Source organism: Homarus americanus, unplaced genomic scaffold (genome assembly GCF_018991925.1).
Source record: "Homarus americanus isolate GMGI-L3 unplaced genomic scaffold, GMGI_Hamer_2.0 scaffold37558, whole genome shotgun sequence".
NCBI classification, from domain to species: Eukaryota; Metazoa; Arthropoda; class Malacostraca; order Decapoda; family Nephropidae; genus Homarus; species Homarus americanus.
The window spans coordinates 1-13,417 of record NW_024739038.1 but is presented as its reverse complement, the minus strand read 5'-3'; the positions used below and the strand labels follow the sequence as shown (position 1 = coordinate 13,417).

General features: G+C 45.0%; 1 long non-coding RNA gene across 1 annotated transcript; it reads left to right on the top strand.

Moving 5' to 3' along the window:
* Positions 1-8,183: 8,183 nt before the first annotated feature.
* LOC121874411 lies at positions 8,184-9,161 on the top strand. The gene is made up of 3 exons (XR_006090409.1): positions 8,184-8,266; positions 8,524-8,641; positions 9,084-9,161. It is a non-coding gene; the product is annotated as an uncharacterized LOC121874411 (long non-coding RNA).
* The last annotated feature ends 4,256 nt before the right edge of the window (positions 9,162-13,417 follow it).

Genomic DNA, 13,417 nt, shown 5'->3' with positions numbered 1-13,417 from the left:
TTTGACTTCAGTGTTAACAGGTGTACACAGGTATCCTCCCCCTCTCTCACCTGGTCATTAGTGAAGGTGAGATAATGGAGAAACAATGAGAGATATGAACCCTTAAAGTGAGAATGTCAGATTTAACTCCCACATATAAAACTCCCACACTTATAAACTCCCTCATATAAACTCCTACTTATAAAACTCCTCACTTATAAAACTCCTCACTTATAAAACTCCACACTTATAAAACTCCCTCACGTATAAAAACTCCTCACTTAAAACTCCCACCTTATAAACTCCACACTTATAAAACTCCCACACTTATAAAACTCCCTCACGTATAAAACTCCTCCTTATAAAACTCCCTCGCGTATAAAACTCCTCACTTATAAAACTCCACACTTATAAAACTCCCTTATAAACTCACACTTATAAAACTCCCACCTATAAAACTCCCACACTTATAAAACTCCTCACGTATAAAACTCTCTTATAAAACTCCCACTTATAAAACTCCCACATATAAAACTCCTCACTTATAAAACTCCTCACTTATAAAACTCCTCACTTATAAAACTCCCTCACTTATAAAAGCTTATAAAACATTGTACAGGTCGTTAGTAGAGAATCAACATGGAGCTGATAGTTGCTGGAGGTCACCACTAACCTCCCCACCACCTCCACCTCCACCTCTATTGACGCCTCAGTACTCTACCTCCTACCTCACACCTCATGGACAGCCAGGTGAGATAATTGTTACCTCACCTTTGTTACCTTTTGTGTTTATTTGCCCGATTAGTGAAGATTGAGGTAACGTGACAGGAATAGGTGGAGAAAGACCTAACCTAACTAACTCAACTCCTCTCTCTCTCTCTCTCCCTCCTGTGTAGATAACGTTCCCTGGTCTTCGCCGTCAACAGAGACCTGTCAGTATAACTATCGACCTGTTAACTTCACCGAGTATATATGAATACCGCAAGGAGACCTGGATACCTATCACCTGGCGGGAACTCATTAAGGTGAGTACTATCATATTTTATGGAGTACAATGACAACATTTTGTGAGTAACATGACTAAATATTATGAAAGATGAATTTATGAGTACGATGACTAAATTTTATTGAGTACGATTATTTAAACCAATGAGGTTAGGATAGGATAGGTTGGGATGGGTTGGGATAGGCTGGAATGGGTTAGGATAGGCTGGAATAGGTTAGGATAGGCTGGAATAGGTTAGAATAGGCTGGAATAGGTTGAGGATAGGCTGGGATAGGTTAGGATAGGCTGGAATAGGTTAGGATAGGTTGGGATAGGTTAGGATAGGCTGGAATAGGTTAGGATAGGCTGGAATAGGTTAGGATAGGCTGGAATAGGTAGGATATATCTAATGGACCGCTGTACTAACCCCCGTCACAGCTTTCATTATTATGGTAATATAAAACACGCTCCTCCTTCTCTCTCTCTCTCTCTCTCTCTCTCTCTCTCTCTCTCTCTCTCTCTCTCTCTCTCTCTCTCTCTCTCTCTCTCTCCATTTTTCACTGCTGTATTGTGGTAGAGGAGACTCGTGGTGGTAGGTGATATGTGGCGTACGTGATAGTGTTGTTGTTGTACTGTACAGATAGTGGCGTACGTGATAGTGTTCATGGTGTCCTTGGTGGGGAACCTGCTGGTGATCTTGGTCGTCTACTACAACGTACACATGCGCTCCTCCACCAACCAGTACTTGGTGAACCTGGCCGTGCTGACCTGCTGGTGACTCTCTTGTGTACGTGGGTGCATTTGGTGCGCAACCTCTCCCACCCACACCACATGCTGCCCGCCATCTTCTGTAAACTGGACGGCTTCGCACAGGTAGGTGTCTCACCCTTCACCCTTCATCCTCACCCCTCACCCTCATCCTTCACCCTTCACCCTCACCCTCACCCCTCACCCTCACCTTTCACCCCTCACCCTTCACCCCTCACCCTCATCCTTCACCCTTCACCCCTCACCCCTCACCTCACCCCTCTTACCCCTCACCCCTCACCTCTCACCTTCCCCTCACCCTTCACCCTTCACCCCTCACCCTTCACCCTTCACCCCTCACCCTTCACCTTCACCCCTCCTTTCACCCCTCACCCTTCATCCCTCACCCTTCACCCTCACCTCACCCTTCACCCACAGTGTTTCAATATGTTTTGTGTTATATTAGGTATTAATTTTGTAAATTTTATTGCCTGATCTCTTAATGTGAAACACACACACACACACACACACACACACACACACTCTATGACTCCTAAACAACAGCTGACTCACATGACTCAAGAACCCATCTCTCTCTCTCTCTCTCTTGGAGTTATGCAGAAGGCGACTCATAATCTTGTCATCTGGTGATCAGTGTATCTCTGAGACTCGTCAATGAATTAATAAATGAATGGATGAATAACTTCCAGAAAATAAATTCCTTCCTCGTATCAAAAGGTTGAGAGATACTGTATCGTGTATGACTGTAGAGACGTGAGATAACAGCAGGCAGAGAGAGACCAGTGCACCGCCCGGATATAAGCAGAGGCTAGGATTATAATGAATAGTTCCGTATTACACACAACACTGTTTCCTCAGTCACTCTTACAACAGTCATACACCAAAGTTCCCGTCAGTCTCACAGTAACACAACAATGTTCCAGTCAGTCACACTGCCGGCCCACCAGTCTCACAGTCCGTCTTTCAGTCACAACTATTTCTTCAGTCAGTCACACAGTCAGCCTCACGGCCAGCCTCACAGCAATGCAGAACATAGTCATACTTACTACTCACCAAAGTATACATAATCTTTCTGTATAATCTTTTATAAAACCAAAACATAACGTAGCTGATGTCGGATCAATACTCATCCTCCAAGTGTATTATTGGAAGGCCGTGTCCAATACAAACTGCCTCCGTGATTTTTCTCCATAATTTATTCAATGCAGTGGTGTGTGTGTGTGTGTGTGTGTGTGTGTGTGTGTGTGTGTGTGTGTGTGTGTGTGTGTCGTCAGGAAGATATGAATTATGGATGTTGCTATTGTAAGTTGAAGTAACAGCAGCATCAACACAACACTTTATTGTTGAGACCAGACTGACTGGCTCTCTCTCTCTTCTCTCTCTCTCTCTCTCTCTCTCTCTCTCTCTCTCTCACTCTAATAAAAAACAGAAAGAGACAGATAGACAGAGAATGAATAAGAAAGAAAAGAAAAAATTAGCCATGAAAATAAAATAGACAATCCACGATTCATCATTCACAGAAAACAATGAAAATAACACTGGGATAACTTAACTAATATCCCTTCATTAAACCACAACGTTGAATATGTATTAGGTGTGTATCTTGGGGGAGAATTACGACATAGTGATCATTGTATTGTAATTTTTATCTGAACGTTCGAAGTAATTATGTACAGTACTGTTGTATCGTTTACCTGTACATATATATCCTGTGTGTGTAATAATAATAATAATATTAATAATAATAATAATAATAAACGGTTTATTAATAGAGTTACACCCGGTGGCTGAAAATATACAGACTTACATTTGATTTAGACATAATGATATAATATGCATTGAATACATTTACAGGGCTGTACAGTACATAAATCAGGAGTTGTTTATTATTTTAACAATAGATGGGATGGTGCTGTTCTTATATCTATCAGTGCGGGCTCTTATGGGCTGAATTTTGTTGTAGTGGCGGACTGCGCGAGTTGGGTGGGATTGCCGGTGGCAGGAGGTGGCAATGACGAGGATGGTGCAGTAGTCCACTGCCAAACCTTGCTAGTACTTGGTGGTGGAGGTCACTGAGGATGGCATTTCCGGGTGGAAGAGCGTTGTTGTAGCCGGGTAGTCTGCGCCGAGCATGATTCTGCAGGCCCTTTTCTGTACCTTCTCTAGCTGACGTTGTTGGGTAGAGTTAGAGAAGACGACCAGGCTGGTGACGCATACGTTAGTTTGGGGAGAATAAAGGCGCTGTTGATAGTCCTCAGCTCTGGCGTGGGTGCCCCAAGTGACCTAAGTCGTCGTAGCATGTAGAGTCGGTACAGAGGCTGCCTTGATTGTGTTGTTTACATGGGCCTTCCAGTCCAGTTTGTGGTCTATGGTAACACCCAGGAGTTTGGCAGATTGCACTAACTGGAGGATGGGCACCCACTATGTGTGTGTGTTGTTGTGTGTGTGTGTGTGGGGGGTTTGAGGAAGGAGGAGTGGAGATAATGCGTTCGTCTTGTCTTAATAAGGTTCCTCCTAAATCCTGCTCCCTCAAGGTCATGGAGGTGCGTTACACCTCAGTACACCTGGAGGTCGTCTACAGGCCACACTGTCTCTCTCCTCAGTACACCTGGAGGTCGTCTACAGGCCACACTGTCTCTCTCACCTCAGTACACCTGGAGGTCGTCTACAGGCCACACTGTCTCTCTCACCTCAGTACACCTGGAGGTCGTCTACAGGCCACACTGTCTCTCTCACCTCAGTACACCTGGAGGTCGTCTACAGGCCACACTGTCTCTCTCACCTCAGTACACCTGGAGGTCGTCTACAGGCCACACTGTCTCTCTCACTTCAGTACACCTGGAGGGCGTCTGCAGGCCTCAAACGATGGTGTTTGTCATAATAAATCAAACTGTCTTTTACACCACAAAAGAAAATCGAGACAGAACTCATGAATATATAATGTCGAGATGTTTTATAGCCCAACTCTCCGACCAAGAGGAAAATATTATTGAACCTAACGAGCGGTTCTTGGCCTGGCACGCCCTTAACAGCTATGTCCTGGTGTGTGTTGCCTCGACCTAACTCTTGGTGTGTGTTGCCTCGACCTAACTCTTGGTGTGTGTTGCCTCGACCTCTTGGTGTGTGTTGACTCGACCTAACTCTTGGTGTGTGTTGACTCAGCCTAACTCTTGGTGTGTGTTGCCTCGACCTAACTCTTGGTGTGTTGCCTCGACCTTACTCTTGGTGTGTGTTGACTGACCTAACTCTTGGTGTGTGTTGCCTCGACCTAACTCTTGGTGTGTGTCGTGCGGATAACCTGTGTCTCGCTCACCTGGGACCCAGGGTTGGGTTAGGCCTATGGGGTAATGGGCAGACGTTACTTATCATTTTCCTGACAGCCACTAACCACCACTACTCTTGTCCTGACAGCCACTAACTACCACTACTCTTGTCCTGACAGCCACTAACCACCACTACTCTTGTCCTGACAGCCACTAACTACCACTACTCTTGTCCTGACAGCCACTAACTACCACTACTCTTGTCCTGACAGCCACTAACCACTACTCTTGTCCTGACAGCCACTAACCACACTACTCTTGTCCTGACAGCCACTAACCACCCTACTCTTGTCTGACAGCCACGTCTCTCCTGGCCAGCGTGTTAACATTAACAGTCATCAGTGTGGGCAGGTTCGTGGCTGTCATATTCCACTACACGCCCGCACCTCCCAGACCGCGCCCACCGTGTCATCGCTGTGGTGTGGGTGACGTCTCTCTCTTGTCCTGCCCGACGCTTTCTACCGTGAACTGTACAGCATCAAGGTGACCTCTTATCCATGTTTTGTGTGTGTGTGTGTGTGTGTGTGTGTGTGTGTGTGTGTGTGTTGTGTGTGTGTGTGTGTGTGTGTCCTATATGTACGATTGTTGTTGTTGTTGTTGTTGTTGTCTCACCCATTTCTCTTCCTCAGTAGGCCCTTCACCTCCTGGCACTGTGACGAGGTGTGGCCAATGAGGTGAAAGTCAACCAGTGGTGAGGCGGTGTCACGACCGACCCCAAAGCTCTTCTACATCATACTCAACACCGCCTTCTTTCTCCCGTCGGTATCATGGTCGTGGTTACAGGTGGGCGGTTGTCTGGTGAGCGGTTGTCTTGGGTGAGCGATTGTCTTGGCCTGGGTGAGCGGTTATCAGGCACAGGTGAGCGGTTATCTTGTACAGGTGAGCGGTTATCAGGCACAGGTGAGCGGTTATCTTGTACAGGTGAGCGGTTATCTTGGTGAGCGGTTATCAGGTATAGTTAATTGATGATGTTAATGATGATGATTGATGATGATTGATGATGATGATGATGATGTTGACAGTCTGGTGGTGTGGAGGTTGTGGATGACTCAGCTGCCAGGTGAGCACTGTGTACCTGCCCGCAACAGCCACACGGGCCAAGAAGAAGGTAGTGAAGATGGTGTCAGTCGTCCTGCTGGTGTTTGTGCTGTGGACGCCGCCAGACCATCATCCTCTACAGTAACTTCGTCCACGTTGACCATAACTCCGTAAGTCTGTTTGTCAATACGTGGCACAAGTTAATGGTCTTAGAGGCCAGTGATAAATTATAACATTCAACAAACATATCATCCTCTCTCCTCACCTCACCCCTCACCCACACGCTCCCTCACCCTCTCACACGCTCCCTCACCTCACTCCGCTCCCTCACCCTCACACACGCTCCCTCACCCGCTCCCTCACACACGCTCCCTCACCCCTCTCACGCTCCTCACCCCTCACCCCACGCTCCCTCACCCCTCTCCACACGCTCCCTCACCCCTCACCGCTCCCTCACCCTCTCCCCACGCTCCTCACCCCTCACCCCGCTCCCTCACCCACGCTCCCTCACACACGCTCCCTCACCCTCTCACGCTCCTCACCCTCACCCCACGCTCCCTCCCCCTCACCCCGCTCCCCTCACCCCGCACTCCCCCACACGCTCCCTCACCCACGCTCCCTCACCCCCACCCACGCTCCCTCACCCCACACTCCCCCACCCACGCTCCCACCTCACACGCTCCCTCACCCCTCCCTCCACCCCTCACCCACGCTCCTCACCATGCTCCCTCCCACCCTCTCACACGCTCCCTCCCTCTCACCCCGCTCCCTCTCCCCCGCTCCACCCCTCTCACACACTCCCTCCCCACCCTCACCCCACGCTCCCCTCACCTCACCCCGCTCCCTCCCACCCCTCACCCCACTCCCTCACCCCCCAGTTGCCGGAGTGGTTCGGGGTGATGGAGTTCTCTCTTACTTCATCGCGTTGTCTAACTCCGCCCTCAACCCCATCATCTACTGCGGCTTCAACGACAACTTTCGCAAAGGTCATGTCTCTCCTCACCTGCAGACACTCTCTACCGGCAGGATACACCACCGTCGTGAGTATAACTGTGTCCAGACGGCAGGATACACCACCGTCGTGAGTATAACTGGTCAGACGGCAGGATACACCACCGTCGTGAGTATAACTGTGTCAGACGGCAGGATACACCACCGTCGTGAGTATAACTGTGTCAGACGGCAGGATACACCACTCGTGAGTAACTGTGTCAGACGGCAGGATACCACCGTCGTGAGTATAACTATGTCAGACGGCAGGATACACCACCATCGTGAGTATAACTGTGTCAGACGGCAGGATACACCACCGTCGTGAGTATAACTGTGTCAGGCGGCAGGATACACCACCGTCGTGAGTATAACTGTGTCCGGGCGGCAGGATACACCGTCGTGAGTATAACTGTGTCAGACGGCAGGATACACCACCGTCGTGAGTATAACTGTCGTCAGACGGCAGGATACACCACCGTCGTGAGTATAACTGTGTGTCAGACGGCAGGATACACTACCGTCGTGAGTATAACTGTGACAGACGGCAGGATACACCACCGTCGTGAGTATAACTGTGTCAGACGGCAGGATACACCACCGTCGTGAGTATAACTGTGACAGACGGCGGATACACCACCGTCGTGAGTATAACTGTGTCAGACGGCAGGATACACCTCCGTCGTGAGTATAACTGTGACAGACGGCAGGATACACCACCGTCGTGTGTATAACTGTGACAGACGGCAGGATACACCACCGTCGTGAGTATAACTGTGTCAGACGGCAGGATACACCACCGTCGTGAGTATAACTGTGTCAGACGGCAGGATACACCACCGTCGTGAGTATAACTGTGTCAGACGGCAGGATACACCACCCACAATCATACGTGCTGCCAGATGTATGTTTGCGGCTCATCATCTGGTGAACTATCAGATAGATCCATAAATTTCCCGGTAAAGAATATCTTGTATAATGGGTGAGAGTGAGTGCAGGTAGGGTGCTCATAATGTCACACCTACATCACATACAGGTAACGGGTGTTTAATTATCACGACCTACCTGTGATCTATTCCTACAGGTAACTGGAGAGGGAGCGGCGAGGGACAAGAGATACGACAGGTGGGGTTCTGGTCCTGAACCTGTAGTCGTGCTGGTTTAATTCTTTTAAACAAAGCAGGTGAGAGTGTGTGTGTGTGTGTGTGTGTGTGTGTGTGTGTGTGTGTGTGTGTGTGTGTGTGTGTGTGTGTGAATGTATGTGTGTGTGTGTGTGTGTGTGTGTGTGTGAGTGTGTGTGTGTGAATGTGTGTGTGTGTGTGTGTGTGTGTGTGTGTGTGTGTGTGTGTGTGTGTGTGTGTGTGTGTGTTTATAGAGAATGGACAGGGTGAGATAAACAAATGAATGGGATCTCTCTCACCACCTAACTCTCTGCTTCAGGTCGGGTCAGAAGTGCTCCTTGACCTCTACTCACAGTGGCCGGGTCTTGAGGACGAGCTTGGAGAAGGACCTCGACCATAACAACCTCAAGGATGATGCTTTAGACCCAACGTGTGAGGTACTACTCAGGTCTCTGCTAACCCACGTCTATATCAGTCAGTGTTAACCCACGTCTATATCAGCCCATGTTAACCCACGTCTATATCGGTCCATGTTAACCCACGTCTATATCGGTCCATGTTAACCCACGTCTATATCAGCCCATGTTAACCCACGTCTATATCAGCCCATGTTAACCCACGTCTATATCGGTCCATGTTAACCCACGTCTATATCGGTCCATGTTAACCCACGTCTATATCAGCCCATGTTAACCCACGTCTATATCAGCCCATGTTAACCCAACGTCTAGGTCAGCCCATGTTAACCCACGTCTATATCAGCCCATGTTAACCCCGTCTATATCGGTCCATGTTAACTCACGTCTATATCAGCCCATGTTAACCCACGTCTACTGTATATCAGCCCATGTTAACCCACGTCTTCTATGTCTGGTACAGAACCACAGCGGAGGAGAGAGTCGCCAGAAGGTGACGGCTGCCCCGCATCACTACCTCCACCCCGTGCAACAAACTGTGTCTGCCTTGTAGGAGACCTGAGGAGCATCAACGCCCGTCGGGGCATCACCACCTGACGGAGCATCATCACAGTGCTCCAGCGTCCGCCTCCTCCAGGGGCAGGAGAGTGGCCACATGTTGTGGGTGTTGCAGGAGCACCAAGAGCGCCTCCTTCACCTTATGACGTAAACAAACTGAAGGGCATTAATATCAGACACTAAAGAAGACACAGTTTAGGGGTATGTCTGGTGACACTGGACACATGCGTCTGGGGACACTGGACACATGCGTCTGGGGACACTGGACATGCGTCTGGGGACACTGGACATGCGTCTGGTGACACTGGACACATGCGTCTGACACTGGACACATGCGTCTGGTGACACTGGACACATGCGTCTGGGGACACTGGACACATGCGTCTGGTGACACTGGACACATGTCTGGTTACATACAAAACATGTAATAATCTTGTATGACGTAATATGGGAAAAAATATCCGTTTGTTTACGCTGCAGGTCCGGGATATAACCTGTAAGATAAGAGCGGTGGCAGACTGGAGAGCGCTCACCTGTCCTGAGGGTCGCTGGGGGACCTCCAAAACCCACCAGTGAATGGTGACCAAATTTACAGATGCAAGATGTGAATAACAGCATTAGAGTAAACTTCCACCTGTGGGGATTGACTGTCCGGTTTGACCAAAATTCTGGGTTGGGCGAGGATCTGCATTATCTATATTATATGGCTAAGAATTCTCGAGGATGAGAGATTCCGACTCAGGCTGCCTCAAGAGACTGAGACCACGACCACTTGTCTGTTATATTCCAGGATGTGAGATTGTCGCCAGTATACTGCATTCACGCAATGATAAGTACTAATATATCTTAATACTTTAGTTATTAAGTAGTTTGGATACTGTAGGTTGTCGAAAAGAAAATTATTATACCATATTTATAATTATATATCAGTAAAGTGTTTATCTGTCTGACCGCTGAGTCAATGTTACATATTGTTGTAGAGGAAATGGTGGACAAGTTAACAGCTCACCTCAGTTCACCCAGCTGTGAATGGAAACTTAACTTTATAGTTAGTGAAGATGGTCGACTACACCACCTAAATGTGAAATTTTGTAGGTAACGAGGAATTGGACACCTGTTTAGGGAAGAATGAAGAAGTCACATAGGGTGTACTGACTCACATCCAATTATCATTATTTGTACTTTAATATTTTGCATTATAAAATATGCTGTAGTTTCTTGAATCATTTAGTAATGTTTGTGTTTTTTTGTTGCAAATTGTACATATTTCTTCTAATTTAAATTTAGTTATAATCTTGTGAAATATACTGTAATAGTTTTATTTAGTTGTTGTAAATAGGAAAGAAGATTAAATGAAGTCCTTTAAACGTTATATTGATTTGAAAAGTATTGTGTTACTAAATTTAAAGACTATTTTATGATATAATTGAGTAAATCAGAAATGTGGGTAGCAATGTTTATGACCAGGGAATATTATAAGAAGTTGTAGTCTTACGGAATAATTAAATGCCTATTAAATGGATGGTGGCGCTGGGTGACATGGCTCCACCTGTTGTGTTGTTTGTGGAAATACTGGAGAACTAGGGATTAATTTATTCTCAAAGACGGAAAAGGTGTTAATAGTTCATACTTTTGGTTTTATAAGTAGTGGCGGTTAAATTACAGTTTAATTTATCATTTTAACACTTATCTTCCTATAGCCTTTTTGGAAGTGGTATTATTATTCTTTAGTATCTTCCTTCAACGTGAATGTTAGTAGCTAGGTCGTTGTGGTGACTTTGAAATGTTAATATATATTGTGCGGTAAAATAACGTTGAATGATGTAATTGATAAATTATAACAATAACAGAGTCAAATATGGTCTCATGGCTAAGTTACTTAAAATGTTGTTGAGTAAATATTTGACACATGAGGCTTCGACTGACGATATCCAAATAAAGGTTTCCAGAGTCACCAACACCCAACTCACTATCAAGAGTGATCATATTATTTACAGTTGTCCAGGATTGAACCACATACTGTATCTATAGGTAGGGGTTGATCAGGTCAGGTTAGGTTAGGTTAGGTTAGGTTACAACATGACATCTGTTTGTCAGTACAGTAAAACAGTATATTATTATGTCAGATTCTTGTGTGTTTCATGTCTTAGCTAATGTACTGTATCTCTATATGAAAATTAGGTTTTGTTCAAAGGAAAACACAGTACAGTATTATATTATTAGCAGCACAACCATACCATGAGGTAGAAAGTTTACTGAGCTTTGTTAGTAGAGGACCATATTGTGTTACAAAAAATTCAAAGGATAAAATTTCAGTTTCTTACTGTAACAAAGGTCCTTGTCACCAATAGTGTGTTAACTAATAAATTGAATAATTGTTTTGCAGTTAAATTTGTCCTAAACATAATTCAGTCATCAAGAGTGTCTTCTATCATTAATAATAAAGATGTTGATGATGTTTGGTGTAACATCAACAATGACCTCAACTTATGGATAAATTTTGTAATACATTTGTGTGATATTGACTGTGCCCAGCACTCCACTTCAGCTGACAGTGGTGAGGACAGACCGAGCTGCACCACCCATCTGCTAAACGACGCCTCTGTCAGGCCTTTTGATACTGTAGTAAGAAGCACTGTCCACCAGATGTCACTGCCCTGCTTCCTGCTGTTGTGGGCATCACGAGATACTGTACTGCAAGAAGACTGGATTGTCCAGCTCCTGCCTCATGAGTCTACACAGTTTTGTGGACACTAGGTAATGTAAACTATGTGTGCACCATATTGGGAACAACTGTTGCTACACCATAAAATTTAGTAATCATTGTACAGTAATACACAGAAATGTAGTAAGAATTGTGTTGGCAATAAACAAACAACCATCATTCATTCACAAGAATTCACAGTATTTTTTTTACTATTGACTACAGGATTGTGCAAAACTTACCCATCAGGTTCATAAAAATTTGATTTGACAGTATCTGCAGCAGCTAATATTGTTGTTTAAACCACTACTCCCATCATGATAGCTTCCTCAAACCTGTAACAATAATGGTAGGTTTTTGTTTACAGTACATACAAGAGGTGGACCTCCAAGCATGGCTTCCCGACATGTGCACGGTGAGGTGCAGTGAAGTTACCCATATGACTTGGTCGCCACATCTAGCTGATCAACAAAGACTTACCAATGGAACTGACATGTTTCTTAATGTAAGTCTGGCTCTTCATTTAAAACCAACTGGCATGATAATTAACCTCACTCAACATAGAATTACAGTAATAATAGAAGAGATGTGTCACTGTAGAAGAGGGTCCCATCGCTGTCTGGGCTGGTCAGATACAACACACTGTTCACTAGCATTAAGAGCACTTTTTGTACACAGCAGACAGAGACCAACACTGCACTCGACCACTTTACTTCCTCAACTTAACATTAGGTATAGTACCCAAAAAATTGTCTCTGAGGTCATTGATAGTATTGTATGGTTACAGTGCAGTACATATTAGTGGAGGCTGAGAGGAGTATTGTGAGGTTTTCTGTTCCCTTTTGACAATATTGACACAAGCTTACTTCCGTATGGTGTCAACACAACCAGTAAAGCTGAAGGTTTTTATATATATCAGTTCATGATGGTAGATGTTGGAATATTGGACAGTATGTTTACTACAGAATATATGTGATATATTCTTTACTAAATGAACTGTAACTTATCTTGATGTACTGTACTTGTTATCTTATTATTATTATTGCAAGAATATTACATCCTAAAGATACATTCTTAAAAGTCATTGTGGGTATGAGGACAATTTTCCCAGAATTAATGTAAATAGGGGGTGATTCTTTAATCGGCAGGTTTCACCATATATTTTCAATATAAATTACACTCTTTTATGTTGTTGGACCTATGATAAACATTTTAATTTTTAAAGTACATTCTGTGTATACATGTTACAGAGTAAAAAAATAATAATAATTAAATATGTAAATCAATCTAAAAATACAAGTTGAAAAATAACAATTAACTCGCCTTATAGCTTGTGATTGATTCTACCCGAAACACATTACTGACCTACCTCGGGTAAATGTATAGACCAACCAATTACATTTTAGTTATCTTTTGAAGAACTGTAAGATTTTGAATTATTAACATTGATAAAATTTATTGAGCTATATGTATCTATCTTATATTTACCAAGCCATTCACTAAAGCAATACGTAACTGAACGAAGGGCTACTGAT